The sequence below is a fragment of the Pipra filicauda genome, unplaced genomic scaffold (genome assembly GCF_003945595.2).
Source record: "Pipra filicauda isolate LSUMZ 115617 unplaced genomic scaffold, ASM394559v2 scaffold393_size659558_pilon, whole genome shotgun sequence".
Classification (NCBI taxonomy): domain Eukaryota; kingdom Metazoa; phylum Chordata; class Aves; order Passeriformes; family Pipridae; genus Pipra; species Pipra filicauda.
Genome location: NW_024104524.1, coordinates 159,496 through 170,944, shown reverse-complemented (window position 1 = coordinate 170,944; position 11,449 = coordinate 159,496).

The window sequence follows — 11,449 nt, the reverse complement described above, 5'->3', positions numbered from 1 at the left end:
CAACTGGCTCAGTTGTAAAACTCTCCCCCGGGAAGGTATCTGGACATTCACATTGTTCATCTCTTCTGATGGGGAATAATTGGCTCAACTACGCTGATGTGAGAGGCAGCTGTCAGGTCTTAGAAGGGGTCATAAACCATCAAAGATCCCCAAAGAGCCCCCAGACTCATTTCTGTGACCTTCCACCAGAGGACTGCACCTGATCCACAGTGTTGCAACAGAGACTGTAAATCTCCTCCCTCAGCAGAGGTACCTGGGCTGAACCTGAACCTGAACATATATTAACCCATTGAACTTTGTGTTTCATGGGCCTCTTCCACCCTTGATGGATCAAGACTGCCACCATCACTTTGATAACAAACATATAAATTGCAACGATCAAGTCTCAGTGCTGGCTCCACACATGGTGATATCTTTCTACTCTCTTTCTTTTTCTTTCTTTCTTTCTTTCTTTCTTTCTTTCTTTCTTTCTTTCTTTCTTTCTTTCCTTCTTTCTTTCCTTCTTTCTTTCTTTCCTTCTTTCTTTCTTTCTTTCCTTCTTTCTTTCTTTCCTTCTTTCTTTCCTTCTTTCTTTCTTTCTTTCCTTCTTTCTTTCTTTCTTTCTTTTTCTTTCTTTCTTTCTTTCTTTCTTTCTTTCTTTCTTTCTTTCTTTCTTTCTTTCTTTCTTTCTTTTCTTTCTTTCTTTTCTTTCTTTCTTCACTACTTCTTCTTGAAATATAAAGCAGACTAAAAAATTGCATTCAATGACCAAGTAAGTGCCTTGTTGTGTCTGGATAAGTTAAAGTTGGCTAAGTTTAAATTTGCTAAGTTAAATTTTATGAAGTGCCTTACTTTGTCTGGATGTTGTTTTAAAATGTGCCAAGTACCTTATTCTACCTTCATGTTCTAAAATTTGCAAGTAAATGTTTGTTATTGAACCTCTTGAAAATTTTGTTATTCCGCCTGTGCACTGCCCAGAGTGAATAAAACAACCTTCCCCTAAAAACACTGAGTGGACTGGGGCATAACACTTTTTTTATTAAACTCGCAGTGACAGCATTAAATTCTCAAAAAGGTTATCCAGTTATGGTTTTCTTAATAGTGGAATTTTGAGGGGGGGAGAAAATTAATACTCAAAAGTTAAATGAAAAATAATTGCTATCCTATTTATCCTCACTTGGTAAGTGGTAACAAAAATGCCAAAGCAGAACAAACTGGAACACTTCTAACGTATCTGTATATTAAAAAGGAGCCTCTGTAGTGACATAAGTCAGAGCCAGGATTTCAGTTCATATTTAGTGTTTTAAAAGAAAAACAATGTCCTTGATTAATTTCATAATAAAAGATGCATTTGCAAGTTTCACAGATTCTTGTTGCATAATAATGTCATTGCAAACCTGGGATCTGGTCTAATATCATTAATACTGGTGGGAAAACCCCAGTTACATGTAGCAGAAACAGATTCAGCCTCTAAGATTGCCTTCAGCCTTGCCTACAAGCTGTCATTAGTAGGTTATTCATTTGTTTCAGTTGATTTTCAGTATTTTTTCACATCAGTCTTAGATACTCTGCTGTAATTCTCGTTCTATACCAATGAGATAAGGTTGTAAAGCATATCAAAAGGTCTATCTGCAAATTTTGGAGCCACGGAAACAGTACTTGCTGGCAAAAGAGAATGACGATTTTCAGACATGGTGGCAAATGAAAGGCAAATGTAAAAGGATGGAAAAATAAAATGATATTAAGAAAAAAGCCTACAAGGAAGGAAAGTTTTTTTTATTGGGGAACGAATGTCAGTATCAAAGAAAGACAAGATGCAGCCAGAGCATTCTCATGCTAATCAGCAGTGATAACGTTTAAACTCAGAACAGCATGTAATACAAATACACCAGTTGGGCTCACAGTCTTTAGATAAACTATGTCTTGGAATCCAAAACACTTCAGTTCTTTAAACTGCTATATGATCACACTGTTCAGACTCTGAGAGAGGTCTCAGTTAATGGTAAATATGGAAAAAAATACAAACACAGACCAAATACTCACACTCATCGGGAGTAAATATCACCTGAGTCTCTATCAGTTGAATATCTCTGAAAGATGACAGTCATCCAACAGGAAACATGAGGTATGAAGTCTTAAATTCAGCTAAAGCCCATCCCTGAGCTTCTTACCTCCTGGCTTCTTTGTTTAACTAAAAAGCATTAACTTTGGGAAGTGCAAGGCTAATATGAAGAGTCAACTCAAAAAGGAAAAAAGTCTCCTTTCATTACTGTTACTTACAGACAAGTATGAAGAATTCTCAAGCTAACCTAGAAAGTCTCCATCCACGTGACAACAACCTGGAATTGTGTTTCTGTGATGCCTATTTAAACCAGGCCACACTACGTGACATCTGCGCCGTCTACAGCACAGTGTTTTCAACAGAGTATTTCACCATCTACTAAGCCTCATCAAAACACTGAAAGGTAGTTATTATGCCATGCAAAGTTTATTTATGGTAAGTATTTTCCATGGCCTTTGAAAAAAGCCTAGGATGTAGCAAACATTTCCCTAAATATGTCAATATCTGTGCCAGGTAGCATGACATTCCAACCCTATTGTCCAGATATTGAAAGTATTACTCCTTATTCTTGCCTGTTTGCTGTATGGAAAGTAGACTTCCGGTAAGCACATAGCTGTACATGACACACAAGAAGTTATGGGCACCACATATTTGCTTTGTGAACCATTAGCACATATCACATTTCACCCGAAAGCTAAATTAACTCCTAAGAGGAAGAGAAAACAAAAACAAAACAACAAAATCCCACAGCAAATCTGAATATACATGACAGCCATACATGTGAAATTGGACATTCACAAACTAAGGCTGGGCTGCTCTTGCATTTCACTGTAAACTCAACGTGGCTTACTTAATTTCCTAGAAAATTTCTTCACTTATGTGAATATTTTTAAGTAGAAATGTATTCATTTTTCAGGGAAAGTTAAAGGATGTGTAATAAAACCCAGACTTATTTCTGAAAGGAAAGTGGCTTGTTTTTAGACTGAAAATATGCCTTCCATTAGGGAAGTGTGATCATACTCAATTTTGTGATTTCCACAAAGCAAAAACTTCAAACTCCCAAATCCTATTCGTGAAATGGAAAGAATAGGACTTTCCATACTGGATCAAACCAGAGTCCTGGATAGTTCAATATCCTGTTTGTCACTACCCAAGAGAGCAGACTCAGAAGAAAGCATGAGAACTCTCCCAGGGAGCACGTTTCATACAATCTATCCACGCCCAGATAACTTCTAAGGGTAATTCTAGCTTCTAAAGTTGGAAAATTACATAAGCTCTTAAATTAAGAGCTTTTGTATAAGATTCAAAATTTTTACTATAACTTGCAAGACTTACTGAAGGTATTTTTGTATACTTCTGCAATCATAAGGTTATAAGTCACCCTTGCTTAATTTGCTAGTAATGACGTGTGTGCAGACACATATATTATTTTAAGATTTGTAAGAAAAATTGTCAGAAATCACTCTAATCATCTCAATACCTGCAACCAATTAAAGCATTTCGCTCATTTCTATTGATGTCTTTGAAACATTCAGAGAGGGGAAAAAAAAGGAAAAAGGGGAGAAAAATGTTACCTGGTCAGCAGTTAAGCAATTAAAACAACCTCCATTTAGTGGGGGCTGCATCTGTGTGATGCACAAATGTGTGGGGATGGGGAGCTGGAGTGCTGTGCCGTAGGGCAGGCACGAGGAGCTGCTTGGCAGGACAGGGAGATGGTGTATTGCTGATGAGAGAACTGAAAAACATCAGTGACCGGCAGTGAAGCATTAAGCACCACGGCCTACCTGCAAGTGGCCTGAAGCTAATGTGAAATGGCAGCTGAGAGCAGCTCCATACAACTTTCTCAGCCCCTCTAAGTAATTGGTAACCTCTGAACCCCACTCACATGAGTAGCTGGGGGGAGCTGCTCCAAGATAGGCAGAGAGGTCAAGCCAAAGCCTGATTGTCTGGACCTTCAAACATGTGACCTTCCTCCTCAAAACTTTTTTTTCTCACACCTAAAGATCATGTCACTGGCCTCCAGAACTGCACTTTGATCGGTGCTCGGAGCACTTTGTGTACTTTATGTGTTGAGCCCAATCAAATGTCCTTGAACTGTACAGTATCAATTTTTCCCAGGTCCTTTAAGTCTGAGCAAAGAGAAACTGGCCCGTCTTAGCAAACTTCTACTTTACTTAGTGCTGATCTTGGGCTTTTGCAAAACTGACAGTATCACTAATCTAATCCTGATGTCTGCAATGAGGTTTAACACTTGAAACATCCAAGTAAAGTTTAACTGAAGCAATTTACTGAGCTTTTAGGTTCAACATTTTTCTGGGGTATATTCAGCTTTTAGATTGAATATGACAGAATGTCCTGATTAGCCCACTGTTGTGAAAAGTAGAATCAAAGCCCCGTTTCAGGCAGCTACCAGGTACTACAGCATTCTTAATCACACTTAGCATTTCATCATGCATGCAATAAATTTTTGCAAGGCCTTTAGAGAGGCCAAACCAAATCTTTGTTTTTTGAAAAGTGAAAGAATGGATGTCAATAGCTTTTTCATTATTATGAGCTTTAAATAATTTTATTTGGACAAACATCCAAATATTCCAGTTGCAGCACATATTGGTAATTTCTTCTATACTTCCACTACCAGCATTTTCTGGAAATACATCTCACTGTCTGATCATGCTCGTATGTTCCAGATAGAATTGTGTCACTTGTTTTTCTCTGCCAGAAACTCCATTGTTGCCTAGCATCCCTGACTCTGGATCATGTTAAATATCTCATTTCCCTTAATAATTAAGATGGCAGTTTGGAGGCAATTACTGCTATTTCCTTCCTACCTGTTCATCTGCTCTACTATCAGTTTCTTTTCCTGCATTTTGATTTCTCTTTTGGTGGAAATAATTTTCAAAGCAGGCCACTAATAAACTGGCAACGATCCTGCTCACAGTGGTGTTAAGAATAACTATTCTGGCATTTTCTGATATTGAATTTCACATAGCAATCACTGGCAAGCCCTAAAATTGTTGCAAGTTTTACCAGCACGAAAGGACATCCCAGTACTCCAAAAAATTTCGTACTCACTTAACCTAGTCAAATTCTTTTACAGTTTAGAAAGCCAGCTGCCTTGCAGTGACCGTCAATTTTATTGTACAAATCAATTTGTCTCCACTGACGGAAAATAATTGCAAAGCAAACAAATTATCCATGCTACATTGAACCCTATTCACTCTGGGGACGCTGAGCTTACAGCTTGAGAAGATTTTCCTCTGCCTGTCTCAGAAGTAGAGCTTGCTATTAAAAAAAACCCAACAAAACATTAAAAAATTGTACTGCTTTTACTTTTGCTGCTACCAGAGATTTTCAGTATATTAATTTTGCATTTGTCTAGGCATTAAGATGCCATTATGTGGAACTTTCCTGAGTATATTCAAACCCCAGTCTATGATATGGCTTTATATACTAAATTTTTAGTACAAAGAGCGCTGTTATTGAAAGTGAAGGATTTGGAAGTGCTTGAAGGCTTACAAACTCACTTAGGATCTTATGTAAAAGCACAGTCCAGCGGCTCTCTATATAGGCCAATATCCACAGAGGGATTTAAACCCCTGAATAGACCGTAGGCTTGGAGTGCATTTGCTCAAATTTCACTCCTCAAAACCACAAACCTCTTTTCATCTGCCACTGGAAACATTTGCATTCTGTCAACATGCCTAATGCCCCATCAGTTCTGCTCCTGCCCAACCCCCCAGAGCACCTCTACTCAGGGTGAGGGTCTGGCTGCCCTGGTTGGATGGAGAACATCAGCCAGGACTCTGCAAGGTGTGGGTGCAGGTGTCATTTCCCTGCAAACACTCACCAGTAACTAGGGTTGCCCAGTAAAGGTGGACAGTCCCTGGAGCTGGTCCCAGTTTGATTGTCCTTACTTGAGCAATGCCACGTTCCTTAGATCTCCCTCTGCCATAACAGTTAAAGTACTTTGATGAAAAGTAGATCAAACTGAACCATTCCTCAGGAAGACTCTCAGACATAAGTTTCATCCACTACTTCACATCCCTATGAAGCCTCCCCAAGGACAGGGGGGTATTGAATGTAGCAGATTCAGCCAGCTCCAGGAGGGTTTAGATGAGGCCAACAACAAATCCCTTTTTAGGTGGCATTTCTAAGAAATGAGTCCTGTGGTATCACTCTAAGTGAATATGAAAACCTACTGGATTTTCTATTTTTCTTTATCATTTAGTGGAAGATTTTATCAAAAATTTATCTACTTGTATTGATGTAAATTTGTCAGGGGTATCTTGGAAGACATCTCAAATTTTCTAAATTTTGGAAATAGGCCCACATTATTAGAAAAAAATTGTAAATTTACATCCACTGAGGAATTGGTTATGGTAAAAACCCTATTTTTTTCTTGACACCATAAAACCTACATGAAAGAGAAGCCTTAGGAAAATTCTAAATGCATAAAATGAGGCACGGACTGGGTTAGAACTTCCTTCTTCTTAGGTGTCAAAGCCAAAAACCTTTAGACAAACAGCAGCGAGAAGCCAGACTTCCTCAGTTCCAATGTTCATCAACCACCTCAAGCTACTTACCAGACATGAAAGAAAAAGAGAGGCCAAGAAGTCAACGAAGGGAGTTACAAAATACTTGGTAACGTACAGCCTAAATTCTTTAATGACATTTTTAGTAAATGTTCTTGCTGCCAAATGTGGTTTGCTTCACCGTCAGATCTGTCTCCATTAATAATGCATAACGCCACTTCAGAATTATTCCTGTAAAGAACTTTCTTAATAGCAGACATCAGCTTTGTGCATTGCTGCAGGAGTCAGTAGAACTTGGTTTTTGTGAATGTATGGAGTTCTTTATCTGAACATTTGCAATTTAAAACATCACTAAGAAATATGAGAATTCCCAACAGAAATCCATCCCGAGAGAGGCTAAACTCAAATCATTGGAGACACATTTCCATGATCCTGACCTGGGAAAAACATTGCCCAATGTAGTCTATGATGAGAAAATATTTGAAACAGGGACAAATTTCTCATTGACCTCCTCTTCCCCCACTAAGCTCACATTCTTCACCTCCACTTCATAACTTTTCATGGAAGAACAACCAGAAGAACAACACGTATTTTTTCCATATGTTTCTGCTCAAACTCTAGTTCCATTTACAGAGAGGTTAACTTTCCAAATAAGAAGGGGCAAGAGTATAAGATCCACATTTGTATAAGAAATAAGGGGCAAGAGTATAAGCATTCAAATGCTTGCGGGAGTAAAAGGTCTGAAAAAAAACCCAGATATGTTTTCCAGAATACACTTTTCACAAGATTTTCAGGAAATTCTTCAGCTCCTGAAATAAAGTGAAATACTTTTGCCTATCTTGATTAAGTGTCACTTTATTCTGCTTCCTGCTGAAATTTTGGGAAGTTTGGGAAATTAACATGGGGGAGAAAAAAAATATGTGAGGAAAAAAAATAGTCAAGAGGGTCTGTTTCATCTACTCATGAACATCCCAGGAAATGTCCAATAACAACTTTTATTATTAATGTAAGCTAATTCTAAATATCATATATATTAAATTATAGGTTAGATATCATAGAATAAATATGGATTTATACTGGGCATTTCAGAAGAATTTCTACTTAAGTATCAGGTATTTCCCTCTCTCTTTTTGCATCTCATTATCTGCTAAATACTAGAAACATTAATTATGTGGTTATCATAACATCATTATGTAAAAGGAAACAAGATGAGCACTACACTCAATCATGTATAAAGTAAACAAACCGCAACCAGGCAGATGGCACATTTGGGACCTGACTCTGCCCTGTGAAGTCATTTACTGTTTAAAAACTGACAGAGCAACGTCTGCATGGTCCTTGTCACTAGTTTAGAAAAAAACATTTTAAAACTACCATTTTGCTCAAACAGGTACAATCCTGCTTGTAATGGTCATACTCCACAGGTTCTGTGCATATATTTTTGAAGCACGGCTACGTTGATTTAACATTCAGGTAACTCCTTCACCTTTAATGTGTTTCCTCCCTGTTCCCACCTACTGCTCTGAGGGATAAGGAAGCCCATTGCACTCACTTAATATTTCATTAATTGCATTTTAAGTCCACAGTATAACTAGGCACTGCTACTGGGAAGACAAAAGGAAACACTGTATTATGATAATATTGATTCTTTTAACGAGAATAAAATGAAGAAAAGGTCAAATTGGGTCAAAGCTAGATCAAAGAAATACATCCCTGGCAGTTAACTGTTGTGATTCAGCTACCAAAAACTGCAGAAAGGGCATGGGAAGAGACTCTCCAACGTTCACTAAAGTGTACCATTACTCTGGAGTCATCAGACTGCCTCGAGTTGGGTTTTGCCCCCTAGGCAGTCATCACAATTAATTGGGCATGCAATTTATCATAGACTAATTAAGTGGCTTCTACTGCATTTATCACTGCTTGTAAAGTGAAGGAACTCATTCTGGCTTTTTATTTGTATCCCTGGCAATGCAGTTTAAAGCACTTGAGTTCATCACTTGTCGATGGGTGTTCAGCAACTGAGCACCCTTGCACCAAGGAGGGAACATCACTCCACCCCACTCATCTGGGGCAGATATGTTTGCATTTGCAAGAGTATTAGGCTGGTTTCTGCAGAAAAACACCTTGATACAGATGGATTTTGGGGAGTTTGTGTGTGTGTGTGCATGCTCAAGTGACTATCTGTACTTGCCACTGAATTTTGGTCAATTGCAATCAAAATTTGAGAGAGGGAGAATGATCTCAAAAGAAAGAAATTCCACTAAGGCTCCCACTGAGAAGGTGACTTTACAGTGAGTTTAGCCCTGCTTGGACAAGGGGGATCTTCTTGGAAACTCTAACTTGAGACACAAGTCAATAGGAAACCAGACATCTTGGTTCATATGCTCACAGATTTATGTATACTCACCACTGCTCCTCTGTGCTGTTACAACTTTCTGCTGCCACCAGGATATTTGCTTTGCTCATGCTGATCTGGGAGTCATTTTGCAGTCATTAAAGAAGATGGCAATTTCAAAGAAAACCTCCTTTGAACCAGACTCCACAGTTAGAGCTATATCACTTTTAAAGACAAGTCAGATCAGTGGTATTTGTACAGTTGTGGTGGGGTAGAGTTGCTCCTGAAAAGTGTTTTTTCACAACAAAGCTTTAGAGCAGAAGCTCTGTTGGCTTATTCCTACTGATATTGCTAGTTAAGCTAAGATAATTCACATTTGATTGCCTTTGCTAGTGCAACATATCCTACAACGTTGAGAAAGTGTAGAAATTCCAGTCTCCCCACCGCAGTCTAAGGAAATAAGAACTGAGCCAACTCTCTGACCCACCACTCCAAGGGCAATGTTGATGTAGACAGTCAGATACTTGAAAAGCTCCAGGGAAATGTGTACAATATTTTTTAATATTCCAGAGTTTAGCTATGTGGAATTGTCAACAGAGGAATGAAATACATAAGGTGATGACGACTGGAGGAATTTAAATCTAAATGATAAGAATAAAAAAACTGTTCAACGTTGTTTCTGTAATTGGCGTAAGAAGCCAATCTGTTCTCCAGCAAGATAAGACAGTTTAGCTACTTCGTTCAATTATTAGGGCATCTTAGCCAATACTTCTGAGTCCTCATAATGACTACTCCCATATGCTCCAAAGGGTTGTGTGGTCTCTTCTCTTAGTCTGCACGCTGCAAGGTTAGCTTTACACATAGAAAATCAAGATTGCAAAAGCATTTTTGCAATCTTGGAGACATTTCCCATTTGGTCCTCAGCTCCTTATTGTATTTCCCACTCACTTAACCACAACATTTATTTTTATAAACCAAACTGTCAAGGGCATGCCTGCACCACCCTTTTGCATTTTTAACATGGATTAAATAGATGAAAACTGTCTTGTGTTGTGCCAGTTTCAAATGTCTGCATTTACCTCCCCATTCAAATAGATTATCATAGTTAAGGGTAGAGGATGTATTTAATGGGATAGCTATACTCCAACTACTGTGTTTAGTTGTAGTAATAAGTTACCCAAGTTACCTTTAAACCATGTACATGTGACATGTGACCACTGGAAATTGTCTAGCCATAACTGCATTGCGATCTTCAAAGCTTCTGTTCTCCCTCACTTTTTTGACATGCCATAGGTTTCTCAGTTTTGCAGAAGCAGAAGGAAGAAAGCAGAAGAATCCTTGACCTTTACTCAAGATGTGTCTTTGAAGAAATACAAGACAAAGTTATCACACAATCTGGTGTAGCCTGAAAAACTTTCTCAGAGTCTAGGGGCTAATATGCTGTATCTGCTTCATGTCCACCCTTTGCCCAAATCCAATAGCCCATTCCTACTCAAGGAAGCATTCAAACTGACATTCAATGAGGGGAAAGGGGCCAATTCCCACGAGAGAGATTTCTGCATCACAGTTTCTGAAAGCTGTTCTCTAGTCTCAGCAGTGGGGCTTAGCTTTATTTAGGCACTAAATTACGACATCATCTGAATAGAGCTAAGAACATTAAAATGTCTGCAAACTATGATAATCACTCTCTCAGAGTAGAATTGAAGAAAAGTATTTGACAAAAGTTTAACATGAGGATTGACATTAAATAGACCATGAAGACATCCACAACTATATAATATCTTGAGAGGTTATTTTTAAGGAGATACTGTTTTTTTATGTTTCAGGACTGTATGCCCTAAGATTTCCATCACTACGCTTTACTGCATTTCTTCCCATAATGGAGAATTTCTGAGAAATCCCTGAGCAAAGAGGTCTTTCAGAGAAATGAATGTACCCTATCATGTTGCTGTTCCCCACCAATGAAGTATGCAGAGTCTGCATAAGAGGAAGGTGGAGGGAGGAGAAGCAGGGAAAGCACTACCAAGCAGTTTGGACCTGCCTGGGAGCATGTATGGGTGGTATTACTGGACATCAACCTTTAAGGAAATCTCCTCTCCTACCTTAAACATATTCAAGCAGTACTAAGACAAACTTGAAATTTGAATTCTCTTCTGGATTATATAGAAAGTTACATAGGTGTTTGTGATAATACACAAAACTTAAAGGCTAAGATCTTCTGTAGAACAGATATTTTAGGTCAGATGATTGCCTCTGTACCTAACAGATTCACTAATATATCTGATTTTTCAGTCTACAATGATCATATCTGTGTGAAGAAAGCTACGCATCTTCAAGATGTCAGAGAATAACTGCAAAAACAGCAGCCACTGTACCTCTGCTAAAAGAAAAGTTGGTTGTAAAAATACCAGTAACGCAATTGAAAATATTGGGGTTTGTGGCTACTTCCCCATGTCTTCTGAATATTTCTACCTGTCAAATGCTTTTCCAAACAATTCTGTAGAGTCTTCATAAGAAATTTGAAAACATGCCCCCTGATTT